The 10,683-nt window shown below is 36.7% G+C and overlaps 1 pseudogene; it reads left to right on the top strand.

Moving 5' to 3' along the window:
* Window positions 1–6,127: 6,127 nt before the first annotated feature.
* Window positions 6,128–9,246, top strand: LOC101709381 (E3 SUMO-protein ligase ZNF451-like; annotated as a pseudogene).
* The last annotated feature ends 1,437 nt before the right edge of the window (window positions 9,247–10,683 follow it).

The following is a 10,683-nucleotide window of genomic DNA, read 5'->3' as shown; positions in this document are numbered from 1 at the left end:
ACAGTAGCCTTTTTATACACAAATAACTGACTCACTGACAGAGAAAATAGGGAAACAATTCCTTTTACAACAGGATCCAAAAAAATGAAATATCTAGGAATCAATCTAACAAAGGAAGCAAAAGCCTTCTACACTGAAAACTAAAGCACTCTGAAGAGAGAGGTCAAAGAGGATATAAGAAAATGGATGGACAGTGCTGGGGGTTTAGCTCAGTGGTTTTGCCACCTGCTACGCAAGTGCAAGGACCCAAGTTCAATCCCTGGTACAAAAAAAAAAAAAAGAAAGAAAGAAAATGGAAGGACATCCCTTGCTTCTGGGTAGGAAGAAGCAAATATAGTGAAAATGGCCATACTTCCAAAACAGCTATATAGATTTCATGCAATGCAAACTGAAATTTCAACAATATATTTCACAGACTAGAGAAAACAATCCAAAAATTCATTTTGAACCAGAAGAGACCTAGAATAGCAAAACCAATTCTAGGCAACAGAGACACGGTAGGGGGTATCACAATCCCCATCCTGAAACTATACTACAAAACTGATAAAAACAGCATGGTACTGGCAAAGAAACAGACCCAAGGATCAGTGGAATAGATTAGAAGATGCAGAAGCAACTGTAGACATACTCAGCCACCTCCTCTTTGATAAAGGAGCCAACAACGCTCATTGGAGGAAAGAGAGCCTATTTAATAAATGGTGTTGGACAAACTGGATTTCAACCTGGCCAAGATTAAAACTAGACACAAATCTATTGCTATCCACTAAACTAAGATTGAAATGGATTAAAGATCTAAGTATTAAAACAGAAACACTAAACTTGCTTGCAAATAAGTTAGATAGATCTCTTAAAGACATTGGTATAGGAAAAGACTTTGTGAACAAAATCTCAGTAGCATGGGAGCTAGTACAAACAATCAACGACTGGGATCTCATCTTATTAAAAAGCTTCTACACTGCAAGAGAAACCACCAACACAGCAAAAAGACTATCTACAATGTGGGGAAAAAAATTTTCACAGCTGTACCTCAAACAAAGGACTACTATCTAGATTATATAGAGAACTGAAAAAAGTCAGACCCCCAAATTCAAAGACCCAATTCAAAAATAGTTATCTGAAATGAACAGACATTTCTCAGACAAAGAAGTAAAAGCAGCAAATAAACATATAAAAAAATGTTCAAAATTATGGGTCATTTGAGAGATGGAGATGAAAACAACACTGGCATTCCACCTCACCCCAGAAAGAATGGCTGCTATCAAGAAATCAACCAATAACAAATGCTGGTGAGGGTGTGGGGAAAAGGAATCCTTCTCCATTGTTCGTGGGACTGCAGACTGGTGAAACCACTGTGGAAATCAGTATGGAGATACCACGAGAAACTATGGCTAGAGGTCCCATTTGACCCAGCTATTCCCCTGCTGGGTATCTTTCCAAAAGATTTAAAAGAGTCATAACACAGTGATATATGTGCACCCATGTTTCTAGCAGCACAGTTTATAATAGCTAAAGCTTGGAAATAGCCCAAGTGGCCATCAACTGGAAACTGGAAAAAGAAGATATGTTTTTTAAAATTAAATGGAGTACTACTCAGCCATAAAGAATGAGAAACTAGAAGAATTTATAGCTAAATTGATACATGTTGAGGCCAGCCTCTTAAGTGAAATAAATAGGACACACATGTGTAAATACCAAATAGTTTCTCTAGTGTGAGAAACTGAAAGTGGAAATAAGGATTAAAATGAATAATTGATAATTTGAAATAGGAAGAAAAGGTCCAAAGTGGTAGGGGAAGTGGGAGGGGTAGGGGAAAGGAAAGAAGGGAAAGGAAAAATTATGAGAAAAGAAAAAAATGGAAACAAAGTCTAAGTAAATAGGGAAGGGTGGAGGGGATGAAGGGCGCACATGTAATGGGGAAAAAATAAAAACCAAGATACATCAAGTACAGCTACACACACCCAATGATAAATGTAAATATATTGTATACCTAAAATGTACCAATAAAAGAATTTAAGCAAAAAGAAACATGCAAAAATGAAAGGGGAAGTCGGAGGGATAGGGGAAAGGAAAGAAAGGGATGGAATTAATATGAGAAAATTAAAAATATGGAAATAAAGTCTTTATAAATATAGAGGGGAGGAGTTGATGAAGGGAGGGCAAGAGAATGGGAAAAAATAAGAACCAAGTTAGAGGTGCAAATTTCCAATGATGAATGTCATTATATCATATACCTAAAATGTACCAATAAAATTAATAATATAAAAAAGACAATGTTGTTTTTTTATAAATGGAGTACTACTCAGTCATAAAGAATGAGAAACTAGAGACATTTAAAGCTAAATGGATGCTCATTGAAGCCATAGTCATAAGTGAAATAAATAGGATACACATGTGTTAATACCGAATAGTTTCTCTGGTGTGAGAACATGAAAGTGTAAATAAGGATATAAATGTATAATAGATAATGTGAAATAGGAAGAAAAGGTCAACGGTGAAGAGGAAGTGAGAGGTCTAGGGGAAAGCAAAGAAAGGAAGGGAATAAATATGAGAAAATGAAAAATGGAAACAAAGCCTTTGTAAATAGGGAGGGGTGAAGGGGTTGGAGGGAGGGTAGGGGAATGGAGGAAAAAAATAAGAACCAAGATATATCATGTAATGGTACAAATTTCCAGTGATGAATGTCATCATATTGTGTATCTAAAATGTGCCAATAAACTTAATGAAGGAAAAAAATACTGTGTCACATTGACAGACAACTGAGTGCAGGATCGAATACATGGTAGCCTCTCCTCTCAAATAAGAGAAGGGGTTGGATCTTCAGACAGAAGTAAAGGCCTATAGTGAGGAATTCACAGAGTGCATCACTGAAAAGCAGGCACTAAAGGGGTCTCTATACTAGCAAAAATGTTTTTCACTATATTTGACCTGCAGACCTCAAAACACACACACACACACACACACACACACACACACACACACACCACTAGAAACATGACAAAACAAGGCAGCAAATGCCTCCAAAATCTCCAAATTCCCTCAAAGATGATCCGTAAGGCATCAATGGGAAGAAAATCAAAAGCCACAGAGCCAAATTATTGAAAAGTGTAACAGAGGAGATTAAAAAAATTCAACAATGTGCTCAGCCAGGTCAAGAAGAAATAAGTAAATAGATAATGGACCTAACAAATCAAATGATCAGTAAGTCTACAGAAGACATGTGTAAAATAATAATAATAATAATAATAATAATAATAATAAGCTAAATAAAATAATTTTTTAAAACCCCACAAATGAGCAATTTAAAAAAATAAGTATTTGAATGATACCAAAAAGAAATTTGAGAGATTAAAATTGGACTGAAGGTATGGACAAAGTATAGGAACAAGAAGAAAAGGCTGATGCAGATGATCATATAGTCAGACACCTTAAAAACAAGAAAATACAGAAAATGAATTCAATCACTGATAGAGGGTGTAAAGGAGAAACATGTAAGATTAATTGGAACTAGTGGAAAAATCAAAAGACAACACAAGCCAACTGGGACCATGCCCTGCAACCTAGCCCAGGAGGTAGGGACCCCAGAGCACCTGTACTGGGCAGAGGCTGGGGAAGGACTGGCAGAAGAAGGCCGAGTAGGTTTCCCCATACAGCTAGGGACTCTCATGCCCTGAGCAGTGTTCCCACCTCATGCACACCTACTTTCCAGACAGGGATGGACCAAGCAGCAGGGAGAACATTGCCCTACATGGCTGAGGAGAGAAGAGCCAGGAGGGCATCATCCCAGGCCATCAGATAAAAAGGCCCAGGGGGAGCAGGGAATCCTGCTGCTGTCATTCCTATGCATTTCCAAAGAAAGTGGGCTAGGAAAAAAGGAGAGAAAATACCTAGTTTTGGTGAGGAGCTGGAGCTGCTGGGGTGCGACCTGGGCAGAGTCTTGAAACAGGCACTGTTCACTGAGGATGCATTTGCTGAGCCACCTTCCATGCCTCCATGTCCATCTAGAAGTGTGCACACAGCTGCACTGACAGGCAGGGGCAGAATCCACACAGCTGGATTTGTGGTGATGGTCCCCACATGGGAAAAATCTGGAAGGCTACCCATGGTACACTACAGGAGCAGATCTCACAGAGGCCCTATAGTGAACGGCACACAGCAATACAAGGAGCCCACAGCTACTACATCAACAAAGAAAATGCATTTAATATACAAGTTAGACATCAAAGTACATATTAAGTCTATTTTTATCATTGCATCAAAATTCCTCAGATTGAGGCTTTGAGAAAATAAAAAGACTTTATTGAACCATTACAAATGCTAGCCAGAAAACCAAGGACCTGGTTCTGGGGCAGGTATCCAGTAGGAAGTGTGCCTATGAACCTAATAGCCAAGGGCATTTTTGAAGTGAAAATTTAGGCAATAAAACCATATATTGTTTTCATTGAAACCACATTGGCTGTTGAGGGACAAGCTAACACAAAGGGGAAATTTAGACAGGGGCAGCCCATTAGAAATACTTGTTTCTAGATTGATATTAGTTATTTGGGAAAAAGACTATTCATAAGGAGAATGCAGTGAGCCCTGGTGGTCAGCCACTGTGACTAGAAGTGAGTTGCATAAAATTATTTTAGGAAAAATATTCTCAAAGATATTTTTAAGTCATCAAATGATTGTTTGATTCTAGTATCTTCACTGACCCACCAAAACATATATACTGGCCCTTACTAGTTTTTCACTGTATCACTCTAATAAAGATCATGAATTATAACTGAATGAAAATGATAATGTAAAGGGATAGTTAGAAAATATACTCTTTTTTTGACAGAATTTCACTAGATCACTAAACTTCCCAGGCTGAGCTTGAACTTTCAAGTCTTCTGCCTCAAACTTCCAGAGTGGTGGGATCATAGGCCTGTGCCACCATGACCAGCTGGAAAATATTTTGAAGAAAGAAGTTCTTGAAAATTTTACCACTTATACTACGTCTCATGTACATGTGAAGGAATATGTGCACATCAGAGAAGAACTAATAGAAACTACAGTATTGGGGTTGTGGCTTGCGTCTAGATGTCCCCCTCATGCAGTCATAGGTGAGGCTTTTCAGAGGTGACTGCATGCAGAGGGTGTGATGGTGGGATAAAGGGGGTGTGATTACTAAATTAGTCCACTGATTGGTTTGGTATAGTCCTCCATATGGATAATGGGAAGGCCCACCCTAGGTGTGAGTGCTATTGCCTTAAGGGTATTTAGCCTGGATAAAATATAAGGGACAGAAAGAGGGCTGCTGCCTTTGTCACTTGTTGCTTCACTACTTTGTGGCTTGCTGCCTTCTGCCTTCTACCTGTCATGAACTGTTTCTCCTCTGCCAGGCCGCTCTGCCTTGGAGCCAGACAGTTATGACCTGAAACCTCTACAAACTGTGAGCTACAATAAATTTTTACTCCTTTAACTTTTAGTGTCAGATATTTTGCCTCAGCAATGAGAAAAATAACCAAGACAATTGGTCAACACAATAAGTTTTGTAGTCTTCAGAATCAAATAAATCATACTGGAAAAAAAAGACAGTACAAATGACATAAAAACTGCAGAAATAGAAGCAGAAAACTTTTCAAATATGAAGAAGGAATTTAACATACAGAGCGATAATGCATAAATAGCTCCAAAGAGCCACAATCAGAAAACGTCATCTCCAGGAAACATCATAAGCAAAATCCCTGAAGTAAAACACAAGGTCAGAATCTTAAAAATTTGATAGAAAAAACCCCCTATGTATAAAGGTAAAACCATTAGAGTGACAGACAGTAATCTGTTCAACACAAAATTTAAAGGCCAAAAGGGTTTCGGGTGCAGTGTTTTAAGCCCTAAAATAAAATAATATCCAACTCAGGCTAATATATCCTGCAAAACTCTTTAAAATTTGATGAAGAAATACAAAATTTTCAAGACAAGGAGTACATAATGAAACTCATGAACACCAAATAACACTCCAAGAAATTCTAAATGATATTCTAGAAAGAGACAACAAAGCTAACAATGTTAAAAGGTATAATAGAGTGAGTACACCAGACAGAGCTAGTAGTTAAGGAGAAAGGAAACAAAAATAGAATATCAGCAACAGGAAAATAATGCAATGACAGGTGACCCTAGGCCAGAAGTTGTGGATTTCATCCCTGCCTCCAGACCTGAGCCTCCTGCATCTGCCATCCAGGAGAATGAAGACAACATCCAGTTCTTCAGTGAAGGACCATTAGGACCTGTTCTTGAATACAATGATCTGGTCAGTAATGATGATGAAGAGCCTAGCACCACTCATAATGATGACAATATTAAATTTAAAGACTATATTGACCACCAGAAGGATAAAGTTGCTTTAACTCTAGCTTGTCTAGCCCACCATGTTGAAGTGGAGAAACAGCAAAAAGAAGAGATTAGAGCATTCAGGCAAAAAGAATTGATTTTCAGCATATTCCTGGGTTACAAGACTTGGAATTTATTCAAAGACATTCTGATACAGAAGCAGCAAGACTGTGTGTGGACCAGTGGCTAAAAATCCCAGGACTCAAGACAGGCACAATTAATTCTGGAACAAAAAGTTCATTCAGAAGAGGAAGTCAAATATGGAAATCTGGAAAAACAATTTCATGTCCTATAATGCACTGTAACAGGGAATTTGACAATGGGCATCTTCTCTTAGGATATTTGAAAAGGTTTGATCACTCTTCATGTGATCCAACAGTTATATTACATGGACCTTTTGCCAGTTCTTTTGTTTGTGTAGTATGTTACTGAAGCTTTGTTGCTCCATAGAAATATAGAGATCATCTATTTGCTAAGGAAGGTGTGGATGACAGATACAAGAGAAATCTTCCTCCTTAGATCATTCAGTGCTTCACATGTCCAGATTGCTTCCTTCCTTTTAGTAGAAAGAATGACTGTTTGAAGCATATATCTTGAAAGAATCATTTCCATCATAGTTTTAAAATGAGGAGCTTTAAACAAGGGAATGGCACATCCAATGCCATTCCCATCTTTTGCAAAGAAATTTTGATCTCTCTGTGCAAAGATGTTCCCTTCCAAGTGAAATGTATCACTTGCCACCAGACACTGCATTCCCACATGGAGCTCAGTGCCCATTTCAAGATTCATTGTCAAAATACTGGACCTGTATCAATAGCTGAGAAAAGCATTACCCAAATAGCAGAAAAATTCCTATTAAGAGATTATTGTCCAGACTTCAACCAAGTCTTTGTGGATAAAACCAGCACGTGAATTTACAAGCAAAATTTAGGATACAAAATCTGAATCATTAACTCAGTGGAAGAAGCAGTCTTACTCTATTGCCATAGCAGTGAAGAGAACAAATCTCCTTCTGACTTGAATTTACTATTAGATCAATCAAAAATTTTATCACTTAAAAGATCTCTGTCTGTTAAAGAATCCATCTCACAGGATTGCAGCATCATTCCAAAGAAGAAGTTGAATTTGGAAGCTAAAAGTCACAAAGATGTGCTTTGTGTCCAGAAGAAAAAGTCAGCAGTTAAAACTTGATTTTGTGAATGTAGCCAATGATTCCCAAGTGAAAAGGCAATAGAAAAGCATATTTTCTTAGCAAACACACTGTGTTACAAATGTATGGTCTGTGGAAAGGTGTGCAAAGATTCAAGGGTTATCCGTTTACACATTAGCTGGATTCATGGAGGGGTGGATTTAAATAACTTTCTTTTTTGGAGTTTGACATGCAAAAAGAAATTTAAAAAGAAAGATACTATTATGGCACATTTAACTGAATTTCATAATGGACACAGATACTTTTATGAGGTAGATGAGAAAAAAGATAGAACTCTGCCATCATTCTCTATGGTGAGTAATTTGACTGCTAACAAACCTCCTTCTTCTATTACTGTTGTTGATCATTTTCTGATAAACAGTCCCCCAAGGGGTAAATTGAATGCTGAATTTGTGAAGATATATTTGATTCCCAAGAAAGTGTAAAACAGCATTGCATGTCTTTGACAAGTCACCAGTTTCATAGATACAGCTGTGCTCGTTGCAGAAAGACTTTCCATAAGATCAAAACATTACACCAACATTGCCAAAATTAACATGACAATTAGATAAAGATTAAATTTTTCTGTGGCCTTTGTGATCTCATCTTTAATGTGGAAGGAGCATTTCTAAATCATTATAAGGAACACCACAGCATAGATTATGTGCTTGTATCTGAAAAGAACTGAAACTTCACTTAAAACTGACGATGATTTTTCAGTTGTAGAGACCAGTAACTTGTTGACCTGTGGATGCCATGAGAGATAACTGTAAAGTCAGCAGAAAGGAAGATTATAGTAGCTGTCTCCAAGTCATGTTGGATAAAGATCAACTATGGTTTCACTGCAGTTTGTATTCAGCAACAGCACAAAATTTAGCTGACATGAACACACATGTCCAACAGATGCACAGAGAAAAGGAGAAGGATGAAGAGAAGCAACAGTATGTAGTCAAGTGTGGAATCTGTACCAAAGCATTTCACAATCCTGAGAGTGCTCAGAGGCACTTTCATAGGAAACATGCCTTCTTACAGAAACTGAGCCTGGCTCATTTTGGACCTGAAAAATGAAACATATACAAGTTCACTGCCAGTGCCTCACATACAGAGGAAAAACTGAAATAAGCAGTGAGCTGTCCAAAAGAATTCAGATATGGAGAAAGGAACTGAAGATGACTCAACCTGTCAGAACATAGAGAAATAAGTTGTTGAGCTTCCAGATTTTGATTATCTGCAAACAATGATTCATATAGTCTTTGTAGATTTTGATAATTGGTCTAACTTTTTTGGTCATCTATCAGGACATCTTAATCAAGGAACATTTATTTGGGGCTTTCAAGGAGGAAACACCAACTGGAAGTCTCCACTCAACTATAAGAACTATCTATACTTGAACAGGATTGGGTGTTTCTTCCTTCATCCTCAATGTAGTAAAAGGAAAGATGCTGCTGATTTTGCCATATGTATTCATGCTGGTCATCTACCCAAGCAAAACTACCCAAGCAAATCCCTCTCACATCTTCTCAATAAACCAAGGTTTTCTGAAGCTAGAGAATCAATTTAAGAAGACTCAGAGGCCAGCTCATATATTAAATCCTCACCACTTAAAGGGAGATATGATGCACGCCTTGTTAAATAGCATATCTGATACCATCAAAGATATGGAATTAGAAGAAACTATTAGGACAAGTCTTGAGGAAATGTGATGAAAGGTGCAACTGGATAGTGGCAGGTGGCCAGAGAGCCTCAGGTGGACCAGAAACCTACCAGCATAGATGTCTCTGTAATATACCTTTGCTTTTGTGTGCTCAGAATCTCTTATTTGTTTTGTATTTTTTGTGCTGTTGTGCACAACTGTATTCAAGGAATAGAATACATGTTAATGCCCATGTAAATCAGGTATTCTAGTACATAGGTATCACAGTATCCCAGCTGACTTAGAATTCATAGACTTAGGTTAAAAAGGATTTTTTTGCACTTTATTAAATTCTTTTATTGGTACATTGTAGGAATACAACACAATTACATCTCTCACTGGGAAATGTTCCTTTACATAATGCATCTTGGTTCTTATTTTTTCCCCATTCCTAGCCCTCCCTTCACCCCCTCCACCCTTCCCTATTTACAAAGACTTTATTTCCATTTTTTCCATTTCTCATCATTTTTTCTTTCCTTTCTTTCCTAAAAAGGATTTTTTAAAACCTCTTGACTGTTGTTTATGTTTCCTAAGTAGCATTACATCTTTAGTTTTATTTGTACTGTACAGATGATTCTACTTTATATTTTTAGGAGTGAAAATAAAAATAAATGTAAATAACATTTTTCCCACAAATTCTGTCTCATGTGGTATTTATATATAACACCTTTGAGATGTTTGTTTTTGATTACTAGAAGTTAATGGAAATAGATGATGGAAACAGCAATCTTTTTTGTGGGCATCATGCAGATATACATTCTTGCATTAATTAAAGCACCACATTGCTAAAATAACAACTTTATTTTTTTCAAAATAATTAAGATAAAATCATTTCTATTCCTTTTACCTGCCTATTATACTTTTATGTGGCACGTATGATCTCTTGTTTAGAGGAAATAAGGTAAAAATAAATGCATAGATTTAAACTTATTTTTAATAATAGTCCTTTTATGTATTTGTGTAAACATAATTTTCTTCAAAAATGGTGAAGTACTACTGAGGAATCTTTCTTAAGTCTTGAAACTTTGTATTTCATATGGAGTGTCTTCATTTTAGTTATTCATTGAGTTGTCTATTTTTACATAATATATTTAATTCTTATATGTTGAAAAAATAATTCAATGACAGAAATAAGTCGATACTTTTCAGTAATAAATCTCAATGTGGACGGTCTCAATTCCCCAATCAAAAGTCAATGATTGACAGGAAAGATCAAGAAAAAACAATGATATATTGTATACAAGAAACAAATTTAATTCAAAAAAGTTTCATAGACTAAAACATCAAAGGATGGAAAACAGTATTTTGTGCGATGGGAGCCTGAAAACCAGTCGGAGTACCTATCCTATTTTCAGATAAACTGGACTTCAAGCCAAAACAGATCAGAAAAGGAAAAGTGGGTCACCACATATTATTTAAGATAACAATCCAGCAGGAAGACATAACT

The sequence above is a fragment of the Heterocephalus glaber genome, unplaced genomic scaffold, assembly GCF_053883595.1.
Source record: "Heterocephalus glaber isolate CG9 unplaced genomic scaffold, H.glaber_assembly_v1.0 deba00001509, whole genome shotgun sequence".
Taxonomy (NCBI): domain Eukaryota; kingdom Metazoa; phylum Chordata; class Mammalia; order Rodentia; family Bathyergidae; genus Heterocephalus; species Heterocephalus glaber.
This window is presented reverse-complemented; position numbering and strand designations above follow the sequence as displayed.